Source organism: Gorilla gorilla, chromosome 1 (genome assembly GCF_029281585.2).
Source record: "Gorilla gorilla gorilla isolate KB3781 chromosome 1, NHGRI_mGorGor1-v2.1_pri, whole genome shotgun sequence".
In the NCBI taxonomy this organism is placed as follows: Eukaryota; Metazoa; Chordata; class Mammalia; order Primates; family Hominidae; genus Gorilla; species Gorilla gorilla.
Genome location: NC_073224.2, coordinates 15,180,874 through 15,205,687, shown reverse-complemented (window position 1 = coordinate 15,205,687; position 24,814 = coordinate 15,180,874). Strand labels below are relative to the sequence as shown.

The 24,814-nt window shown below is 38.5% G+C and overlaps 1 protein-coding gene across 4 annotated transcripts in view; it reads left to right on the top strand.

Moving 5' to 3' along the window:
* FMN2 (formin 2) overlaps positions 1–24,814 on the top strand; it is a 394,366-nt gene that overhangs the window by 219,725 nt on the left and 149,827 nt on the right. The window lies entirely within an intron of this gene.

The window sequence follows — 24,814 nt, the reverse complement described above, 5'->3', positions numbered from 1 at the left end:
TTTATAATGTATCTCGATGTAGGTCTCTTTGGATTAACATCATTTTGAGTTCATTAAGCTTCTTGGATGTTTATGTTCACATCTTTCATCAAATTGGACAAGTTTTCAGCCATTATTTTTTAAAAATATCCTCTCTGTTCCTTTCTCTCTTTTTCTTCCAGGACTTCCATAATGCATATTTGGTCTGCTTGGTGGTGTTTCACGGCTTCCTGAGGCTGTCTTCACTTTTCTTCCATTTTTCTTTTTCTGTTCTTTAGAGTCAATACTTTCTGATCCATCTTCAAGTTCATGGATTCATTCTTTTGCTTCCTCAAATCTGTCTTTAAATTCTCTTTGTGCATTATTTTATGTTAGTTATTGTATTTTTCAATTCTTTTCAGTGATTGTATTTTTCACCTTCTTTTTGATTTATTTTCAGGTTTTCTATCTCTTTATTAATATTGCCATTTTGTCTGTACATTGTTTTCTTGGCTTGCTTTCTTTAGTTCTTTGAGCATATTTAAAACAAAATTTAAAAAGCCTTTGTCTTTACTCTGCCATCAGGTCTTTTTCAGGGATAATTTGTATTGATTTATCTTTATCCTTTGAATGGTGCATACTTTTGTTTCTTTGTATGTCTTGTGATTTTCTTTCTTTTTTATTTTGAAAAGTGGACATTTGAATTTAACAATGTAATTCTGGAAATCACATTCTCCCTCTTCCCAAGGGTTTGCTGGGTTTTTATTAATTGTTTTTATTTGTTGTTTTTTAATTTTTGTAGTTTATCTTTGTGCCAAGGATAAGCCTGAAGTGTAAACTTAAGGTCTTCTCAGGGCATTTTTCAGCCTGCACCTTTCCCTGGGCACAAGTGGTCACTTTCTAATTTTCCCGATATATACGGTTGCTTTTAAATGTCCTAATCTTTAATGTCTGGCTCCCAAAAGGTGGGAAAGATTAAAAGGAATCATGGAAAAAAAGAGGGCTCTGGCCATTTAATCCCCCAGCTGTCACTTCAACCAGATAAGGAGGGGCAACTACAGTGGGGGGACAGAGGCTCAACAATGGCCTCCTGCTTCTTTGTTTGCACCTGAGTGATCAGAAGTAGTAATCAGGGATCAGAGCACAGATCCTTTATATTTGGAAGGTGAGGACATTGGGAGGTTGGCTCACTTTGGCTCCTGCAGGCTGCGTGCAGGTTGCTCCAGAAGCGCGTGCACAGCTGCCTGCCACAGGGCCGGGAGTGGGGGATAGGTAGCTGCTGATCTGCTAAGAGCTGACATTGACTAAAATTAACTGTAATTTAAGCTCCAAGCCTTTCTTTGGAAGTTGTAAGCCCAACAGTAGACCCCAAAGTTTCCAACAGATTCTGCTAGTACAATTGTCTAGATGGGGAAATAGATCCCTGGCACTTTCTACTCTGCTATCTTCCCAGAATCCTTTCTGGGGTTTCTAATTTTTTCATTCATTCTTAATATATTTTCATTCATATCATGGAGCATAGTTATAATAGCTGCTTTTCTAAAGACGTTGTCTGATAATATGAACATCTGGGTCATCTTGAGGTTGGCATCTGTTGATTGTATTTTCCTTTGAGATTTAGTCAGATTTTCCTCTTTTTTGGCACATTGGATAATTTTGTATCTTGGACAACATAGTCTGTGTAACTGTATTTAATCATTTCTTTTCATTTAACATTTGAATGAGCTTATTACTCTGTGTAATACAAGATATATTGAATCTAGGTTTTGCTGAGAAAGAAACTCATTCATTTTTGAAAGCATGCGTTTCCCAGTATTGTGTTTTTCAAACTGGGTTCAGTGAAACACTATTGTTTTGTAGTCTATAGTAAAAAACATGTTGCATAATCAAACAGGTTAAAAATAAGTTAATCAAATAAGTTAAAGTTAAAAATAAAACTGTGCAGAGCCATAATGTATGCCTAATAAAGTGGTAGTTTCCAAGTGGAGGACATTTTAAACTATATTCTTCCTTCAATTAAATTATTAATCTAGTGAAAACAATAGTATTACGTGGTTTGGAAAATGCTACTATAGTGCAGTCTAAATAAATCCAGACTTGCAGAAACGTAGCTATTGTATAATGCCAAGGAATGTGTCTATTGTGTATTTTTAATTTAACATAGTTGCTATTTTACTTATTACCAAATAATTACATGTATATCCCTTTTATGTATCTCTTCCACTTATACTTCTTCTTGTCATAAGAATTATTACATGAAAAGGTCATCTTAGTAGTGTAGCATCATTATTGTAATAGGATATAAACCATTATAAGGTCAGCATAATTGTTTTAAAGTCATTAGTCATACAGTTTTCTAGACTAGATATGCTTGTAAGTTTTTTTTTTTTTGAGGTGAAATCTCGCTCTGTCACCCAGGCTGGAGTGCAGTGACGTGATCTCGGCTCACTGCAACCTCCACCTCCTGGGTTCAAGTGATTCTCCTGCCTCAAACTCCTGAGTAGCTGGGATTACAGGCATGTACCACCATGCCCAGCTAATTTTTGTATTTTTAGTAGAGATGGTGTTTCACTATGTTGGCCAGGCTGGTCTCGGACTCCTGACCTCCTGGTCCACCCACCTCGGCTTCCCAAAGTGCTGGGATTACAGGCGTGAGCCACCGCACCCGGCTGCTTATGGTTTTTATTTTCTTTTTTTAAAATCCATTTTAATTTTAGATTCAAGGGATACATGTGCAGGTTTGTTACAAGGGTATATTGAGTGGGGCTGAGGTTTGGGCTTCCATTAATCCCATAACCCAGAAGCTGAACATAGTATCCAACAGGACGTTTTTCAGCCCTTGTTCCCCTCCCTCCCTCCTTTTGGAGTCCCCAGTTTCTAGTGTTCCCATCTTTATGTGAACCCAAAATTTAACTCCTACTTGTAAGTGAGAACATGTGATATGTTTCTGCATATGGAATAACAGTCTCTAGCTGCATCCATGTTTCTGCAAAGAACATGACTTCATTCTTTTCATGGTGTTGTAGCATTCCCTGGGGTATATGTACCACATTGTCTTTATCCAGTCCACTGTTGATGGACATCTAGGTTTATTCCATGTCTTTGCTATTGCAAATAGTGCTGTGATGAACATACGAGTGCCTGTGTCTTTTTGGTAGAATGATTTATTTTCCTTTGAATATATACCCACTAATGGGATTGCTGGATTGAATTGTATTTCTATTTTTAGTTCATTGGGAAATCTCCAAACTGCTGTCCACAGTGGCTGGACTAGTTTGCATTCCCACCAACAGTGTATAAGAATTTCCTTGTCTTCACAACCTCTGTAACACCTGTTATTTTTTGACGTTTTTAGTAATAGCCATTCTCACTGGTGTGAGATGGCATCTCATTGTGGTTTTGATTTGTATCTCTCTGGTGTTTAGTCATGCTGAGTACTTTTTCTTAAGTTTGTTAGCTGCTTGTTATCATCTTTTGAGAAATGTCTTTTATTGTCCTTTGCCACTTTTTAATGAGGTTGTTTCCTTTTTTTCTTGTTGATTCATTTAAATCCCTTATAGATTCTGGATATTAGTCCTTTGTCAGATGCATAGTTTGCAAATATTTTCTCCCATTCTGTTGGTTATCTGTTTATTCTTGTCAAGAGTTTCTTCTGTTGTGCAGAAGCTCTTTGGTTTAATTGTGCCATTTCTCTATTTTTGGTTTTGTTGCATTTGTTTTTAGGGTTTCATCATAAATTGTTTGCCTAGACCAATGTCTAAAAGAGTATTTCCTAGCTTTTCTCCCAGAGTTTTTATAGTTTGAGGTCTTACTTTTAAGTTTTTAATCCATCTTGAGTTAATTTTTATGTATGGTGAGAGGTAGTGGTCCAGTTTCATTCTTCTGCATATGGTTAGCCAGTTTTCACAACACCATTGATTGAATAGGGTGTCCTTTCTCCATTGTTTATTTCTGCTAACTTTGTCAAAGATGAGTTGGTTGTAGGTATGCAACTTTATTTCAAGGATCTCTGTTCTGATCCATTGATCTGTATGTCTATTTTTGTACCATGCTGTTTTGGTAACTGTAGCCTTGAAGTATAGTTAGAAGCCCAGTAATATGATGCCTCTGGCTTTGTTCTTTTTACTTAGGATTGCCTTGGCTATTGGGGCTCTTTTTTGTTTCATCTGAATTTTAGGATAGTTTTTCCTAATTCTGTGAAAAATGATGTTTGTAATTTGATAGGAATAGCATTGAATCAGTAGATTGCTTCAGGCAGTATGGATATTTTAATGATATTCTTCCAACCCATGAGCATGGAATGCTTTTCCATTTGTTTGTGTCGTCTATGATTTCTTTCAGCAGTGTTTTGTAGTTCTCCTCATAGAGATCATTCACCTTCTTGGTATTCCTAGGTATTTAATTAATTAATTAATTATTGTGGCTATTAGGTACATGTATAGTTTTTAAAATATTCTGTGTTAAAGAGAAAAAGAAAGTCAATGTGAGGGAAAGGATGTTGCCCAGGATGGTGGGTACAATTTTAAATATGGTTGTTATTTGAAAGATGACATTTGAACTAGGAATTGCGGGAGATGAGGAAGAGAAGCCATGTGTAAATCTAAGAGACCTTATCATGCCTGAAGTGTGAGCAAGTCTGATATATTCAGGGAACAGCTGGAAGCCCACACAGCTGAAATGGCACAAGGGAGGGGAACATTGTAGAAGTTACTAGAGATAAATTGGTGGGGACTAGCCCCTCTAGGGACTTGTAGAACTTTGTAAGACTTGAACTTTTTCTCTGAGTAAAATGGGAAGTTAACACACAGTTTTGGCTAGAGGATTCATGTTTCAAAGCTTGTCCAGCTCGCCTTATTTTGCTGTTGTCATTCTGTTTTGTTTTGTTTCAGGCTTTTAGAAGCCTGAAGCCATGGTTTTTAGTTTCGTGTCTAGTGATAAGCAGAAAAGAGGGACGAGGACGGGGCTTTACTGGCCCAACCAGAAACAGAAACTAAGAACCCATGATTGTATTCTGTCCCTTGGACACCCCTGTAAGAAGTTCTGACAACTAGGAATAGACTGTGAGAAGCAAGGTGGAGTGTCAGAGACCTTTCAGAGTTAAGAGATGATAGTGGCTTGGACCTCAGTGTACACAGTGGAGCTGCTGAGAAGTGGTCAGATTCTGGAACTATTTTGAAGAATATGCCAGTAGAATTTGCCAACAGGGTATGGACTGTGAGAGAAAACAAGAAATTGAGAGTGATCCCACAATTTTTGGCCTGGGCAATAGGAAGGGATTGCCATTAGCTGATAAGTGAAAGCAGCTTGGTAGAAAATGGGGCAGTGAGAATTCTGTGGTTATGTTAGGTTTGAGTGGTCTGTTCCTTCATAATTGATATGCAGACACAGGAGTCTAGTAGTCTCAAGGCAGAAGGTGGAGAGCGAGGGTGTGAGTGTTAGAAAGTCTAACAGTATGGGTTCAATTGGGACATAAACCACAGACTAATATAAGCAGAAGAGTTTATTATAATGAATGATTAACCTATGATGGAAGAGTACAAGAATGTAGTGATAACTTTAACAGCACCCTAGGGATGAGTAAGCATACCCAAGTTCGGGTAAGCTTGGAAGGGGGTCCCCTCTCTAAGACTGGGGTGCAGATCCATTGGAGAAGGTGTGTTCGCAGCCCATTGGTTTGCCTGGGCCATAGCTAGTCACGTCTCTGGGCAAGCAAGAAACACACTTCTGGGGGCAGGTGAACTCTAGCTAGTGGGCAGGCATGCAGGAGTTAGGATGCTGCAGTGAACATGAAGCCCAGAGTGTACAGTATCCATGTAGGGAGGGCCCAGGAAACAAACCTCAGGGCACAGGCAAGCCTTGGCTGGTGCAGGTGCACAGTGCGTGGTGTCTGCATTGGAGGCAAACTGGTCACTGAGTCTAGGTCAGGACTGCAAGGTTGCCAAAGGGCTCTGCACTCCGAGTATGCTGCTGGGGTGTGGCAGAGCACCCCCAGATGTCATTATACACCCACACCGCTGACCAGTTGTGCTGCAGAAAAGGCAAACTGCATACCAGAGTCAGGAAGAGGACCCCCTTCCTCCAGCAGTGCTCCTCCATCACCTCCTACTGGCAAAGCATAACCTCATATTCGCTGTAAAGGGGGAGCGGGAGCTGCTGAGTCCAGTCCGTTATCTCGGATTCAGTTCTAGAAGGCAAACTGAGGGATGAGAGGCAGTAACTTGCACAGATGGTAGGGAGGGTTGAGGTTTTAGGAGGTATGGTCTCATCTGGCATGACAGTCACATGTGTTTGTGACTTAATATGGTAGGTGTCATGCTCATATGAAAGTGTCTCTAGAAACAAAAAGTGACATGCACGGGCTTAGACTTGGCTTGAGTCCTCTTTGGAAATCTTTCCAACTTTATCATGTTGGTGTAATGGTAATTATTAACTTCAGGTCTGACACAGTGTTTGAAAGAGAGCTGAATAGTCTTAATTTTGCCTTAATAGTTTAATAATAACATTTGAGAGTACATGTGAATTTTATCTAGAAAAAATAAACATATTTAAACTCAATTTTTAAATTAAATATATGGGTAATAATCTTATTTGGCATTCCACTTCTTATCCTTGAAGAAAAAAATATCGCTAACCTAAATCCTTTCCCATAAATACAACACACTTTCTTTCTGCCAGATGCTTAAATGTCATTGGTCTGTTTTAAAGTAGTTCTATTTGATCTCTGTGAAACAGATGGAAGTATTTGTTTTACAAACCTTATTTAGAATGTAATCTTTTTTTCTCTCCTGATTGCATATGTTTGGCAGTGAGCTTTCTCTTCTAGATGTGAATGAATCTTGGTTAGCCTCCAAATCTAAACACACCCTAATTTCAAAAACCACAATCCTGAGGACTCAATTCCTGTTTACTGAGGAATTAAAACCTAGAGAAACCACATAGTTACTAAATGCAGTACAACCTAGTGAGTTTTTAAAAACAAAAATCATTACAGTTTATTTAGGGTTATTGACTATCATTAAGTTCAGAGAGTAACATCTTTTCCTAAGCAGTATATAATATTTACAGTTGGTTAACTATATCTATTGCTTCTGAATCTTGAAATATACTCCTTATATGGCAAAGTGAGCTTGTGAGGTGGATAGGAAGCAGTAGACTGTGGTGTGGGGAATGAGGGAGCAGATGAGGAAAATTACTCATTTTTTTAAGTGTGTTGAATGACTAACTTCAATTCAAAAATGTGTCTGTTAAAATATTCATGTATAACTATCAGTTGCATTGTGTTTTTCTGAAAATCATTTTTTTCTTTCTTTCATATTTAAGAAACAAATAAACAAAAAATCTTAAGTATTCAACCAGACCAAAACCTGGACATGAATACTATTAGCAGTTCAACTGAAGAAAAAACATGAAAAAAGATAGGAAGGGAAAAAATTCAACACCCCCTTTGTCATTAAACAGTTCTAATCCAATTAGAAGGAAGAAAAAAAAAGCAGGTAAAGTAGAAAGAATTAGAGATCTAAATTTACACTTCTCAGGATTGGATTTCACAGGCATACTTTATAGTCTTAGCAATCTTTGCATAAAGATTACTAGGGTAGTAGTTGACATACCATAAACTTTAATCTGGAAGAAGGGTATCATGCATGCCACATGATACAGCATCCTCAAAAGTGTATACCATATTACATTAGTGGAAATGAATTGGATTAACTATTCTGTGTTCCCATAGCTTCCTAGAGGAATTTAATTGATTCATGTTTTAAGCAACATTTAATCATCAGTTTCTTCAAACAAAAATGAGAGGAGTATTGACTTTCCCCACATAGCTGTTTTAAAACCATACTCTCATATTTCATTGTTTTATTGAGTTGGTTCATGGAATCCCTGCAAGTATGCTCATTTTCAACCATAAACGTGCTTAAGGTGAATTTCAGAATTTAAAAAAAAAGAAAAGCTTTGGATCTTGAATCACTTACAGATTGACTCTATAAACTTAATAAAAATCAGAAATTATATTTCTTTGTTGTTAATCTAAGGTGTGACACTGCCTGTCACATCATAAAATTATTGACTGATTTTTTGATAGTTATGCTTCTTTTGGATAAACCAACTACATTGCATAAATTCCTGGAAAATGAAAATTAAAAGATTAACACAGATGCATTGGAAATATGTGGAAATAAATGATCCGGCATTGTTCTTATATGTCGTTCCTGTTATTTTACTTTATTTTATTAAGAGACAAGGTCTCGCTCTCTTGGCCAGGCTGGAGTGCAGTGGTGTGATCGATCATAGCTCACTACAGCCTTGAACTGCTGAACTCAAGTGATCCTCTTGCCTCACCCTCTCGAATAGCTGGAACTACAGGCATGCATCACCATGCTGGCTTTCTCTTATTTTAATATGATATTTTTCTTTTATTAGTTGACATCCAAAAGGCTGACATTGTAGAGCAGAGAGCAGTTTCATGTTCACATTGTGGAATTTATGGCCATTTACTTTTTGTAGGCGGGTAGGTTCTCTGAGCACTTCTCCTTCACATTTGTTTTTAGTTTTGCATGGTCCGTCCACTTTACCATCTTGTAGCCCTCTGCTCTCCAGCCACCTACCCCTTTTTAGTTTCTCAAAACCATGCAGATCCTACCACTAGAACAGCACTGACAAAAGGTGTTCATTCAGGCAGGAGATTTCCACTTACCATCTCCTTCTAGTAAAAGTCTCCTGAATCTTCAGTTCTCATTCTTTTCTTCCTTAGGAATTCTTTGTATCAAATCCTTCCATTTCAGGCTCATACAGCAACATGCACCTTGTCTTTAGAATGCTTGTAAACCTAGACATTGTACGCATATTCACTTTTCTTTACTCCCATTCTCTCTGATCTGATGAAAGTTCTGTTGTTTTTCCTTAGTATTGTATCTCCTTGGCACATAGTAAGCACTACAAAAAACATTTACCAGATGAATGCAAATAATTGTTTATGGCAGTTACAACGCTACCCTTGACAAGTTCTCTTAAATAGAATTTCTTTTAAAATACCAGGGCTTTGATCATGATTTTAATGATGGCATTGTTTCTTGGAAGAAAGAGTAATTCTGTGATCAGATGTTGCCCAAAGTACATTTGATTATCAGTGTTTACTTTTACATTTGAAATAAAGACTATTGCTTTCTTGGTCATTGTAACAGAAAGCAGAGTAACAATGTATTATAGAATCTGTTAGCCCAAGGAAAATGCACTTCTCGAACTGATCAGATCGATGCCCTACACACTTTACCTCCACACTTATCAATTTGCACATCAAGATTAGTGTTTTCCTTATATGTCAATGCAAAAGACTTCAGAGATTATTTTTAGAACTCTCCAGCACTTCTTCCTGTTCCTGACCTTTTCCTTCTCCTCACCCACCCATGCATCTTGTTCTGAAGTACAAGGCTCAATACAGAAATTAATCCCTTGGAATTTGCTATGTCACTTCCTATTGCAACATTTGCTTTTTCGATGACCAATTACCACTTACCCTTTCTTTTGGGAGGTCTTTACTAAGTGAGCTGTCTACAAAACGATGAGTCATCCTGGATGGGTGTTGTTAGAGCAGGCCATTAGTTCTCCATTCTACCCATCCGATGCTTCCTTTTTCTCCCATCCAAGTGGGAACCACTGATGCTTCCTTTTTCTAACAAATATGCATAATGCCTTTTTCACTATTCTGAAAAGAAATGTATGGATAATAAATCTATATACATAACTTAAGTCACCTAATGTCTGACACTTAATATAAAGTAGTGCAGTAATGTATAATATTATATGATGTATTTAAGTATATGAATGCTTATGTGCGATTGAACCAGAAGATATAAGGAAGTACATATTTGTTAAGGTATTTATAATCACCTCGAATACAATATCTAACAATGGTTTTATCACCACTAATAAGATTTTCCAAAATAGTTAACAGTAAATTTGAAGTAAAGTTTTTCTTATACTGCAGCTTGGCTTTATTCCTGGACAGCTCTGTGTACCTTAAAATATGATATAAGATATTTAATTAATATTAAAATAATGTATATAAAATAGTGTATACTGCCCGGGCACGGTGGCTCATACCTGTAATCCCAGCACTTTGGGAGGCTGAGGCAGGTGGATCACTTGAGGTCAGGAATTCGAAACCAGCCTGGCCAACATGGTGAAACCCCGTCTCTACTAAAAATACAAATACAAAAATTAGCTGGGTGTGGCGATGTGTGCCTGTAGTCCCAGCTACTCAGGAGACCGAGGCAGGAGAATTGCTTGAACCCAAGAGGTGGAGGTTGCAGTGAGCCAAGATTGAGCCACTGCACACTTCAACCTGGGCAACAGAGCAAGACTCTGTCTCAAAAAAAAAATAGTGTATATTAACATCCTGAAAAATATTTAACATGTACTTTTTTTTTTCAAATTATGCTTTTGTACATAAAAAGCTACTAAGGAAGATGCTGGTATCTATTACTGTCCTCTGCAAGGAAAAAATAATTTTGTTGGGAAGCTACAGTATGCATACAATTTTAATTATCATATAAGAATTCCACTGCTAGCATTCTATGAATAGTAGTTTAACAGAAAACACATCATAAGACACTTTAAGTACCAACCTTAAAAAAGGGGGAGTAGATCATAAAGACTGTGGTGTTTTGGGAGGGGAAATATGGCATCCATCTGTAGCGAGGAGTGCAAATATTGCTTGAATTGAAAGGAGAGAAAGGGAGAAAGGGAGGGTTGCTGTATTACGTCTATGCCAGATTCACATTTCCCTCAGAAATGCTAGGTTCAACTACTGACCTATTTTAAATCACAGGCCTGTCTTCAATATGTACTGACCCGAAATGAAAAAATAGTCCAAGTTTCTACTTTTTAAAAAGAGAGAGGAAAGAGGAGAAGCAAAAGGATCACTGTTATTGTCCTCGAGTTCTCTATAAAAATAGCTGGAGAATAAATCCTTAATAAATGTAAAAATTTTGGAATACTTTCATGTTCGTTTCATCCTAGCTTTGATCCTTGCCGCTATTTTTCCTCATGTTTTCAGTTCTAAATGTAAACCTGTTTGATAATGGAAACCCTTGTTTGCTTCTCCTTTTATTATGACTTTTTTTGGTTTCTCAGGAGGTCTTTGCTCAGGAGAACACGAATTGCACATCCTTGTGTGTGGTGTTGAATTGTTTGTAAGTTCCCTGTCTGCCTCTACCAGCCATTGTTTTTACATAAATTCTGTTCTTCTGTGATCTGCCTCGTTTGTCTCTTTGAGAACATTAACAAGCCTTTTAGCTTAGTGGAATACAAAAGTGTTTCCTGCACATTCACTCTTTAATAACTATTCAGCTCTTCTGGGAGGACAGTTTCTTCTGACACACATAGAGTAAACATTTTCCAGTAATTTTCCTTGATGGCAGGCAAGCATTAGGGAAATGGTGCAGTTGGCTAGCAACCCCAGTAAATTTTGCCAACCTGATGCCATAAATGTTCACTAGGCTGTCTTCAAATTCCTTTATTCTGCTGATGTTACAGGAATGGACTTAAGACTAAGCATATTGTAGTTTATATACAAGACTTTCAGGTTTGGCCTGTGTGGTCATATAAGGTAGAGGTTTTTGGATGGTAGCAAACATAATTGTTCTCATGCCTGCTAAAAACCTTGGTTATGACTAAAGCTGGGTCCTAACTTAAAATTATGCATGAACAGTAAAAACATTTGATGGTTTTGATGTATTATGTTTGATAGGGTCATCAACCTTCCCTTCTTACTTCCCATGATTGCAACAACTGAAATTTAACTGGGCAATAAATTTATTAAAGGAATAAATAGTCAACTCTCTTAATAAGGATGTAGAACTCCTATCATGTTTTTCTTCACTGAACTTATTTAGGAACTTGAGTGATTCCAGATGGTATTACATGAGTATTTGGCTCTGAATTTCTTGTTTTCTCACGTTTGCCAACATACAAGTGTTCAAGACTTTCAGGTCCCTGAGGAGCTGTTCAGCCATTGGATGATATACAACTTTAGGTTGCTATGGTATATTTGATCATTGTTTTGAAAGTTCTCCTTAGTCCTTGGCATTTTAAAATATGAAAATTATTTAATATAACCCGGAGAAGAAAGATCTGTGGAGCTGTAGTGTGTGAGTCGGTGGACCGTAAAATGTAGATCTCTTGAAAAGCTAGTTTTCAAGACGAGACGAGATCAACAAGTAGTATATAGACCACCCATAAACTCTTGAATGTGGAATGTGTAAAAATGTATTTAAGTGGCCCTTTAATAATGCAAAAGTATTTTCCCTTAAATATGCTGGGAAGTCCCCAGTCCAGCACACAAAAGGCCATTTCATGCATAACATATGTATAGGGTCTTTACATACTCAAATAAAATGAGAGAACCTAACCATGAGATCTTTTTTCCCCTCCGATAAATATTTAGAGTGAACCTACTGTGTGCCAGGCACTGTTCTAGGTGTTGGTATTACAAAAATGAATGTTATATTCACCTCTTTGAAGAGCTTTGGATGTAATGTGGATGACGAACATGAAACCAAATAATTAAAGCCTATTGTTCTTAAGTGCTAGATAGAGTTCTTTGGAAAGAGTGGGGCAGTTGCTGAAAAGGCAACAAGGACTTGATCTTTGGGGAGGTAGAAGGATGTTCATAGAGAGGCAGTATCTGGGATTGTTCTTAAATGTTGGTCAATAATATGCTGCAGAGAAGAGATAAAGACCCAGCAGATGGAGCAGTATGATCAAAGGCATGGATGTAAAAATCTATAATGTGTTTTAGGTGAGGAATTTTGTGTTGCTGACAAGTAGTGCCTAGGGAAATGGGAGTCAGAGGAGGGGCAGGGATTGAGACTGGCAGGGATGGATGTGGACAGGTTGCTGTGGGGTAGCAATGAGAGTGAGAGGGAGAAGTCTGTTTCTAAGATGTTTTTCAGGGGAAGACTCAACAGGAAATGTTGGTAACAGGATGTGGGAGACAGGAGACCATACACAGGCTTCTTTCTTGGGTATTTGGATCACCATAGCTGGGACTGGATGTTCAAAATGATGAACAGATTTGGGGACAAAATAGAACGGATGATCAATGGCTCATTTTGTTTTTTTTCTTTCAAGTTTTTATTTTAGACTCATTATAGATTCAGAGGACTTTGTAAAAATAGTACACTGTGTCCCATATACCCAGTTTTCCCCAATGATAGCATCTTATAAAACTATAGTATAACATCAAAACCTGGAAAATTACATTGGTATGATCCGTGGACCTTTTTTAGATTTCACCAATTTTGCATGCACTCCTACTGGGTGTGGGCATCATGTACACATGTATGCATGTATAGTTCTATGCACTTGTGTCACATGTTAATTCATATAATTATCAGCACAATCAAGATGTAGAACAGGACGAGTGGGTGGCTCATGCCTGTAATCCCAGTACTTTGGGAGGCTGAGGCAGGCAGATCACGAGGTCTATCACAAGGTCAAGAGATTGAGACCATCCTGGCCAACATGGTGAAGCCCTGTCTCTACTAAAAATAAAAAATTAGCTGGGTGTGGTGGCACGCACCTGTAGTCCTAGCTGCTCAGGAGGCTAAGGCAGGAGAATTGCTTGAACCCAGGAGGCAGAGGTTGCAGTGAGCCGATATCAGGCCACTGCACTCCAGCCTGGGGAGACTCCATCTAAAAAAAAAAAAACAAAAGAAAGAAAAAGAAAAGAAAGATGTAAAATGATTCCATCACCCAAAACCACGACCCAAAAGATCCCTTGTGCTACCCCCTTGTAATTACACCATCTCTTTCTCCATCCCTAACCCCTGGTAGTTAATAATCTGTTTCCATCCCTATAATTTTGTCATTTTGAGAATGTGATGTAAATGGAATCATATGGTATGTAACGTTTTAAGATTACCTTTTTTCCACTCAGTATAATTTCCATGAGATCCACTCAAGTGTTGAGTGCATCAGTAGTTCATTTCATTTTATTGTTGAGTAGTATTTCATGGTATGAACATACTAACATTTGTTTAATCTTTCACCTACTGAAAGGCATTTGGGGTGTTTTGAGTTTTTGGGTATTACACACAAAACTGTTATGAACATGTATGTACATAATTTTTTGCACGTCGACTTAAGTTTTCTTTTTTTTGTGTGATAAATGCCCGGGACTGCAATTGTTGTGTTACAAGTTGTGTATATTTATGTTTTAAGAAACTGACAAGCTGTTTTCCAGAGTGGTAGTACCATTTTCCATTCTCAGCAGCAATATATGAGAGATCCAATTTTGCTGCATCCCTGGTATGGTTACTAATTTTTATTCTAGCTGTTACAATAGATTTGTAGTGATAGTCCATCGTGATTTTAATTTGCATTTCCTTAATGGTCAATGAGGCTGAACATCATTTCATGTGCTAACTTGTCATCCATGTATTCTCTTTGGCGATATGTCTGTTTATGTCTTTTTCCCGCTTTCTAGTTAGATTGAGTTGCTCATTTGCGCCACCTCAGATCACCTCTTTCTGCCTTGTTGCTGCTGGGTGGAAGTTTGGCTGCCCACTGGGCCCCCAGATACCAGGTTGATGGGCAGTTGGAGTAGGCCTTGTATTAAGTAGCACTGCCTCATACCCACTTGCTCCACTTCATAGCGCTGGGGTGACAGTTCAGCTCTTCACTTAACACCTCAATGGGACAGTTTTTCATTTGGTGTTTGGCATAGGGCAGGTATTAAGAGAAAGGTTTTTTGCTCTGGCAGACCACCTGTTTCCTAGTCCTTTGTCTGGAGGAAGGAAACTGGCTTTTCTTTTTCTTTTTTTTTCCATGTATCTGCTGGTGGTTCCAGGTTCTAAGCTTCTCCAGCACCCACTCTGGGATAAATGGGAAGAAAATAGAAAACTCAGGAAGTTCATCACCATGCTGTTAATGATATTGTGAGGTCGTTGGCCAGTCTGCCTTCTTTCCACCCTTCATTGCTTCCCTATGTTTGTTTGTACCATTGTGTCCAGGTATTATTCTAAAAATAATTGTTAATCAGTAAAAAGTTTTGAATAGGATATACATGCTCTGATTTGCACCTTTTAAAAACAATCACATTAAGTACTTCATAGAACATGTGTTAGAGAGAGTCAGGGATGATTTAGGGGAGACCAATCAGGATATTAGAATAGTTGAGTTGAGAGATGGCGGTTTGGACAAGGATGGTGGCAGTGGAGGTGGATCTGAGACTCAGTGATTCACTGGATGTGGAAGTGAAATATGAGTAGATGTTTAGGATAACCCTTTCTGGGTGTGTGACGAGTTTTCCAATTTACTGGAATGAGGATCACTGAAGATTTAGAGGAAGAAAACCTGAGTTGATTTTGAAATATGTTTTATCTAAGATGCTTCTGAAGTATCCAGGTGAAAAAGTTGAGAAAGTAATTGTCTGTCTGGACGTGGAATGAAAATACAGGCTTAGAAGGGAAACCAGAGCTAAATGTATTTATTGTATAGTGTGGTGAGGTATAGTGGATGAAGACCTGGCAGTGGGGACGGAGTGGGTTCAGCAGAGGGAGGGAAGAGATTCACAAGAAGAAGATGTAATGTAATCAAAGGGAGCAATATTGGGATGCAAGGTTGCCTAGTAAACATAAAAGTATCAGGAGTGATGGCATTTGTGGAGAGAGGCAAAGGGCTTAGCATTTAGCTACATTATGAAATTGGAGAGAAAATGAATAAAGGAACTCGTAGAAGTTTGGCCAGCCCAATATTTCTACATTATATCCCTTAGAACACTGGTTCCTTGGGGGATATCTTTCTGTCTGTCTGTCTTAGACACACACAAATGCACACGTTTTGTGAGAAATTAAGTATAAGGAATGCTGTTAAACAAAACTAGTATTTTCAACAGCATAATTTCAAAGAGTGTTTAGCATCGTGAGTCTTCACAACAGATGTGGTATACAACAATTCCTAAGACATCTCAGGGATTTAAGTTAGTGTCCTCTGGGAGTTAGTTCTTGTAGACTGAAACGATGTCATCCTGGAAGGGACTTTCCCTAATGGAAGTGAAAAAGACTGGGAGAGGGAAGGTTTGTTAGTTGAATGTTCAGAACCTGGAAATTCTTTGATGTGATTAACTAATGTGTAAGTGTGGAGCCACTTTGTTCGTGTATTTGGCCATAAGGAAGAATGAGTCTATTTCAGCATTCAAGAAAGAGTTGCTTAGCACCATTCATAAACTCAGCAGAAATGGGTATCAATTCAATATCATAGCCGCCTGTTTCCCCTCCCCTGCAAATGAAGCATCTTCCTGCCTATAGCGTTAATGATTTTTTTCCCCAGGAGTTGAAATAGTACAATTCGGTTGCAGAAGGTATATGAGTCTGGGGTGGTGGAGGTTGAAGTATTTGGTGAAATCTGCGATGACATCTAGGAATCTGAATCTGCACTGGCTGGTGGTGACTGGTGAAAGCATCCAGGTTAGCAGCAACTGGGGTCTGTTTCATTTATAGGCAAACACAGTAAATCTTGAGAAAGGAATATTCTGCTACAGATCTGCAAATGATCAGGGTGAGAGTGGGAAGGGGTGAAAGGAAGGAGCAAAAAGATAGTACTTGTAGACTGAAACGATGTCATCTTGGAAAGGACTTTCCCTAATGGAAGTGAAAAAGACTGGGGGAGAGGGAAGGTTTGTTAGTTGAAAGTTTGGAACCTGGAAATTCTTTTATGTGATTAATTAATGTGTAAGTGTGTAGCCACTTTGCTCATGTATTTGGCCATAAGGAAGAATGAGCCTGTTTCAACAATGGCTCGTGTTTGTTCCATGTAAATGGTAAAGAACCAGGTACTTAGCACAGAAGACAAATGAGGAAAATTGTAGCTTCCTCACATATCTGAAAGAGATTTTGAAATGACCCTAGAGAGTGGACCTAGGACCGATAGCTAAAAGTAGAGGAAATGTTTTGTTTAGTATAAAGAAGCCCATATTTTTGGTGTTTCTGAACACTGTTCTTTAAAGATGTGATGACCAATTTAGGACGACAGTGAATTTTGTCACTAAAAGTGCTTAAGTATGGGGGTGGGTGGCTGAGAATTTAATGATCAGCTAGATAGGAAGGTTTTACCGAACATTAGTTCTCAGTGTCTGCTCCATGGATGCCCAGGGATTCCTGCCATCCTTTTTCAGGGGATCTGCAAGGTCAAAACTATTTTCCTGATACCGCTAAGATGGTATTTGCCTCCTTGACAGTGTAAACAGCTGTGCTGATTAAGCAAAAGCAGCGGTAGGTAAAAACGCTGGTGCCTCAGCAAGAACCAAGGCAGTGACACCAAACTAAGTTGTTGCTGTAATTCCTCACCACTATGCTCTCACAGGGGGAAAAAGTCATTTCCTTTGATAGAGCAATAAAAATGATCTATTCTATTAAAACTCAGCTATTTAATATGTGTCTGAATCTTCTGTGTGATGAGGTGGGAAGTAAACATAAAGTCTACTGCATGGCAAAGTATGTCGTTATTTTGATGAAAAATACTTGTGTGATTATTTAAATTGTGAATTGAACTTGTTTTTTTTTTTTTTCATTGAACACCATTTCTACCTGAAAACCAGACTGCAAACCGTGGTTATTCATACCTTGATATTTGCTAGACATTTTCTTGAACAAAGTAAGCCAGTTACGTCAAGGAAAACCACTCAGAGTATTTGTTGCCAATGATAAAATCTAAGCTCTGAAGCAAAAATTAGAATGTTGGAAGTCTTTTATCCTCCAGCATAAGCTTGAAAGTTTCACCTATACTTAAATACTTTTTTCTGATAGGATTACAGATGATATTTTTAAAGAATTGACTTTATTTTTGGTAATCCAAAATGACATATCCCAGAATTTGGAAGCTCTGTGTAAATCAGTGAATCAATAATTTTTAAATGACCATTCTCGTTGCAAGATAGAACAATAAATTTTTCTGTAACATAGTACAAAAAGTAAATTGATATGGTTTTCAGTAACTTGGTGTAGTACTAAAGATTATCTACACTTACCTGAAAAAGCTATTAAAATATTCCTCACTTTCCCAACTACCTATTCTGTATGAAGCTAGATTCTTTTCCTATACTTCATCCAGAGCAGCAAATCACATTAGATTGAATGCAAAAGCAGATACAGATTCCAGCTATAAGCCAGACAATAAACAGAACTTCAAAAACCTTAAACATTGCGACTCCTCTAATTTAAAAGAAAAAAATCAAATTATTTTTACATTAATGGACTTTTATGATAATTTTGATTGAATGAATACATATTTGAAACACTTCTTGGTTTAATACCTAATATGGTAAATATCAATAGCTATACAGATACTCCTCAACTTATGATGGGGTTATGTCCCAGTAAACCCATTATAAGTTGAAAATATCTTTAATAAACAGTGTGTTTAATACACCTAGCTTATCTATCAAATATCATAGCTTTCCCTAGCCAGCGTTAAACATGTTGATCACTTACATAGCCTACAGTTGGACAAAATCATGTAACAAAAAGCCGATTTTATATAAAGCTAATATAAAAATTTTGAGTCAAAATTCAAAATATGGTTTTTACTGAAAGTCTATTGCTTTTCCCACCCCAACTTACTATGGTTTAAAAAAATCATAAATCAAACCATAGTAAGTTGAGGACCCTCTGTAATCCTCAAAAACTAAAGCTCCTTGGCATCTTGTAGAATTTTTAGGAGAGTAAAGAATCTTGGGTCTAAAATGCTTGAGAACTGCTGTAGTTGATGGCCTGTGCTTCTTTCCACCCCTGAGATTTTTATGATTCTATGATATTATACTAATTCAGTGCTTGCTGAAAGTGTCCACGCAAAGGAATTTCTCTCTTCCTTGCCAGGCGTGCCAACACTCAGGCTTTGCTATGACAGAGAGAGGATTTAGAGACGAGAAACAGACAGGTGTTGTCCCTGTCCTCACAGAACTTCCAGTCTCTGTGTGGAAGATATAAACCCAAAATTCACAAAAATAAAATTACAGTGGCAGTATGCTAGAGAGAAAAAGTAGTTGGAAGAGGGTCTTTCATCAAGAAACAGTTCCCCCCATGAAGTGACTGAGCATGTAATACGTAATGAGCCTTTCAGACCGAGGAATCCACATGTGGAAGGGCACTGTGGGGGATGGAAAGCACTGTTGTTCCGTGTCACCATGAGAGAGGGCTTGTGGCTGGCACACACATTCCTGGAAAAGAGTGAAGCTGAACTGTGGGCCCCTTGGTGTTCCATGGCAAGCCTGTTGCCATTTATCCTTTGCAAGACATTTAGGAGGTTAATTTTTTTGTCTATGTCATAACTTCTCTAAACCTGTTCTTTATCTTCATGGTTCCTCAAGTTCATTTCATAATAACTTGATTTCCCTTCCTGATCTTCCGCCATCCCCAAGAACCCCCCTCCTCTTTATTTTCCATGGCTGGTTCATCATTGCTGAATTTGAGTTCCTTCTCTTCTCTCCCCTTGCTTGCATTCCTCACACATTGACTCTTCAGACCTTTTCTTTTTTCTTTTTCTTTCCTTCCTTCCTTCTTTCCTTTTCCTTTCCTTTCTCTTTCTCTCTTTCTCTCTCTCTCTCTTCTTTTCTTTCTTTCTCTCTCTCTCTCACACTCTCACTCTCTCTCACTCTCTCACCCAGGCTGGAGTGCAGTGGCCCAATCTCGGCTCACTGCAACCTCCACCTCCCAGGTCCAAGCATTTGTTGTGCCTCAGACTTCCGAGTAGCTGGGAATACAGGCATCTGCCACCACGCCCGGCTAATTTTTTGTATTTTTAGTAGAGACAGGGTTTCGCCATGTTGGCCAGGCTGGTATCGAACTCCAGAACTCAGGCAGTCTGCTCGCCTCGGGCTCCCAAAGTGCTGAGATTACAGGCGTGAGCCATGCACCTGGCCCAGACCTTTGACCTTTTTCACTCTGTGTCATCCTCTTCAACCTGACCTTCCTTATTTATGGGCAGTAACCTTACTTCCAAATTTAGTCACAAAGTTGAGATCATCCACGTGAAAGATCTTTCTAATATTCTTTTCTGTATCAAAATCCTCTGTGTCCTTGTTCTTCCCTTCCGTTGTTGTTCCCATTTGTGAGGATAAAAATGTCTACTTTCCTACATTTTCTTTCTCTGACCTCTTCTCTCACATCTCTGCTGGCTTCTCCTCATCCTCCTTCCTGTTCTTCCTCCTCCTGCCTGTTTCTTGATAGGTGAGCCTCCCCCAGGATCTGTCCTTGGCTGACTTCTGTCTTTCCTCTGAAGCTTCCTCCTCAGGGTTCTCTTCATGTCTGACTTAAGGACAGCTGATTCCCAATGGTATCTTTTGCCCTCGCAGCTCTCCAAATGTTCCAAGTTCTCTCAAGCCTCACTGTCATGCTACCATTACTTAGTACCACAAAAGGAACACCTGTCACACTGTTTCATGGCAGTTTATTCTTTTGTCTGCCTCCTGTTTGGGCTGCCTGAAGGCAAGAGTTGGGATTTGCTAGCCCTTGTTTTCCCCCTTACCATAATAGTGAGTTGTGGTCCGCGAGTGATACTTACTTGATGAATTGAACGCACCAATTTCAAGCCTGCTTTACATTCCTACCACTTTAGAGATCTCCCCACCTGGACATTCCAACTGGGTAATTTTTCATTTGCTATTGATTTATATACTATTCTGGTGAAGTTACCTTTTCCAGAGCGCTGTCGGATTGAATAGGAGAGGGCATTATTTGAAAATTGGCACTTGACGAAAACGATTTTTAAAAAATACAAACTATGCTACAAGAAATGGTTTAAGGCCAGGCACAGTGGCTCATGCCTGTAATCCCAGCACTTCGGGAGCTCCAGGAAGGCAGATCACTTGAGGCTAGGAGTTCGAGACCAGCCTGGCTAACATGGCGAAGCCCTGTCTCTACTAAAACTACAAAAATTACCTGGGCATGCATGGTGGCTGGCACACACCTGTAATCCCAGCTACCTAAGTGGCTGAGGCATGAGAATTGCTTAAACCTGGGAGGCAGAGGTTGTAGTGAGCCGAGATCATACCACTGCACTACAGCCCGGGCAACAGAGTGACAGAGTGAGACCCTGTCGAAAGAAAGAAAGAAAGAGAGAGAGAGAGAGAGGGAGGGAGGGAGGGAGGGAAGAAAGAAAGAAAGAGAAAAAGAAAAAGAAAAGAAAACAAAAACAGGTTTAGCTCTTGGACTAGTCCACAAATGACTATTTTAAACCTTGCATCAAAAAAAAAAAAATTGAAAACAAAACTGTAGCTGTACTACCTTATAGTTGTGGGGGTATTTACTTAAATAATGAATATTCACTGCATGTCTGTAATTTGTTGGGGTGTTTACAAACTATGAGGGGAATTCTAAGATGCGTCAAAAGCTTTAGGGATTGGCTTGTGTGTTTCTTTAAGATGATTAATGTTTCAAAATGCATGGATTCAGGTGTACCACTACCATCTTTGTGCATATCAATCATCGCTGTGGTTGTAGAATGAAAAGGGATATGTTTTTGAAGTAATCAGTTGAAGGGGGAAAATGAAGGGGATTCATGCTGTATATCTAGGCTGAGGCAGGCAAACAGCTTGAGCCCAGGAGTTTGAGACCAGCCTGGGCAACATGGCAAAACCCCATCTCTACAGAAAAAAACAAAACTTAGCTGGACAGTAGTCCCAACTACTTGAGAGGCTGAGGTGGGAGGACCTATTGAGCCCAAGAGGTCAAGGCTGCAGTAAGCTGAGATCGCGCCACTGCACTTCAGCCTGGGTGACACGGTGAGACCCTGTCTCCAAAAAAAAAAAAAAAGAGAAGGATAAGGAAGGCTTCATTTGGCCATATTCCTCCAAAAGTAACATAGGTTAAAAAAAGAGTGTATACTTATTAGAGTGTATACTTTCTCATATAAATGCACATGTGTATATATGCATACAAACACACACATACAGATTTGATCTTCATTGTTTGCAGATTCTATATTTGCTAACTTGCCTAGTCACTGAAATATATTTTTAACTCCAAAACTGACACACATGGGGCTTTTGTAGTTATTTGCAGACATGTACTGAGTGGTGAAAAATTTGAGTCTCCCAACACACATGTTCTTACTGAAATCGAGCAAGGCAATGTTCTGCCTTTTTGTTTCAGCTCTCCTGCAGTAAGGCATCCTTTTTGCAGTCCATTTAGTACCATGTTTTTTGCACCGTTGTGCTTTTGTTAGTGATTTTGGAGTCTAAGAGGGCCCCAAGCACAGTGTTAAAGTGCTGGCTAGTGTTTCTGAGCACAAGATGGCTGTGATGTACCTGATGGGGAAAAATCTGTGTGCTGGACAAGCTTTGTTGAGGCATGAGCCATGGTGCTGCTGGCCTTGAGTATTAATGAATCAACAGAATATATTAAATGTCTTTAAACATCAAACAATGTTACATATCGGTCAGTCAATGAAAATGTTGTGACCCCAGAGGCTCACGGGAGCCCTATATTTTTTCTAGAAGTAATAGTTCAGTATATGCTGATTCAGTGCCCAGTCCATAAATAGCAAGAATTGACCGTGTGTGTGTACACATGTATGTATATATTTGTGGACATGTGTATATGAGAGTGAGAGGGCCAGAGATTACCTGAGGTGGAGTTAACTAAGCCCCAGAGAGAAAAAGAGAAACTATGTACCCATAGTTGTGGATAACAAGAAAGGAGTTTATGGGGCATAGATAAAGTGACAGTTCCCTCGACTTGCCATAAAGTTTACTGTCAGCCCAGGGCAGCTTTATTTCTTTCTGAAGTGAGCAGAAATGGTCTAATAGAGTACAGGGTATAAAGGACTGTGCAATTAGTAATTCATATGTGCTGAATAGTTTGGGGAGTGCCTCTAGAGTACTAATAGAAAGTCACTTTGTTCTGAAGACATTGATGAATTTCATCCTTCTCTTGTATCTTTAATTATTACTCTGATTTACCTCAGCCATCTTTTTGTGCTTACGGCTGCCTTTTGATTTGTTTTTGTGTTGTTTAAGACCCAGAGAAATTTACTGTGTCGATGGAGTAGGATTCTAGTCATTCAACCCCACGTTGAGTCTATTCAACAGCTAGATTGAGTGTATATTAAGGTGTCTAAACAAAATCAAACTAAGAAACCTAATTATGTCACCAAACTGTAGCAAGCTGGATTTTTTTTTTTTTTTATGAGGTTTTGGGTATAGAAAGGGGTTAGTCTTGGAGATAGTTGACTAACCAACTGCTCTGGTAGAAACTCTTTCCTTTAAAACAATAAAGAGGTTATAGGGATTGGAGACCTTTATGTCTTATACTTTGGTGGGGACTTGTGTGTCTTAAAACAACCCTTGCCTTGTCTGTATTCTTAGCTTTAATGTTCTTTTACAATATTACTTGAGTCTCTCATTTGCCAGAAAGATGGATATTGTCATTTTTAAAAGTCTGTCTCGTAATATGGCTTTACATGATCTTATGATATTGTTTATGAGGCTGACTCTCATAGGTAACTGACGAATGAAGTAGTATTTGCTCAAGTAGTAAAATTCTTGAGCAAAGCCACAATTAACTGGGGATAAAAGTAAGATTACTGTGCAATTGAAATTCTAGAAGAAGAGTTTTACTTTTTTGAGTAGCTTGGGATATTTGCAGTGAAATGTGCCTTCGTTACTTCTTTGTATTCTTTTGATGCGTCAAATTCCAAATGCAAAATTTATGAAACTGTCAGAGGATCAGCTTCTCTGGCAGATCTCTCATCAGTTCTTCTCTCGTTAAAAGAAACTTCTTTTGAGACACGTCTTTGTTAGTTAATCCTATCAACTGAAAACCTGCATTTCAAAACAATCGGTAAATACAAAGCAGAACCTAGCTTTGTTTAGGTGGTATCTATCAATTCTCTTGAAATTTATCAGGCTGTAGCTTCTATAGCAGTTCTTGGCTGAGCTGCTTGTCTATTTAAACAAAAATAATATTGAAAGAATATTAACTTCTGAAGACTGGACTCAGAAATCATAATATGGTGGTCTATTCTTAATGCATGTAGAAAATGTGATGTTTTGGCTCTTTTAATACACCTTTGTGAGTTGTAAAATAATAAAGACAGGACTGCAAATAAAAATAATCCAAATACTCTATAAAATAAAGACAGATTTGTGCTTCTTGAAGTCTATAAAATCTCCTACCCTATATTAATATTAAAAATGTACAGGATCTTCTCTCATAAGGAAACACATTTAGAATGACAAATTTTTAGTTTGAGATTATAAAGGGTAACAGAAGACACTTAAGAAGAAAATAAGCATGGAGTCATTTTTGTATCAAAAAGAAAATCCAGGCCAGGCGCAGTGGCTCACGCCTGTAATCCCAGCAGTTTGGGAGGCCGAGATGGGTGGATCACCTGAGGTCAGGAGTTCAAGATTAGCCTGGCCAACATGGTGAAACCCTGTCTCTACTAAAAATACAAAAAATGAGCCAGGCGTGGTGGCAGGTGCCTGTAATCCCAGCTACTTAGGAGGCTGAGGCAGGAGAATGGCTTGAACCCGGGAGGCGCAGGTTGCAGTGAGCAGATGTCACGCCATTGTACTCCCACCTGGGTGACAGAGCAAGACCCCATCTCAAAAAAAAAAAAAAAAAAAGAAAAAATCCAGCAAAAGGATCAAAACCTTTTATTTTTGTTCCATGACTTAAATCATTTAATTATATTTTCCCCCAAGTACAAAAAGCAATAAACAATGATTTCCATAGTTAAATAAATACTTTTTTTTAAAAAATGTTATGAAACCTTTAGTATCAAATTACTTCCAAATTCAACTTGACTTCTGAATAAGAAATACTACTTTATAAAATGAAATGCCTGTGTCCTA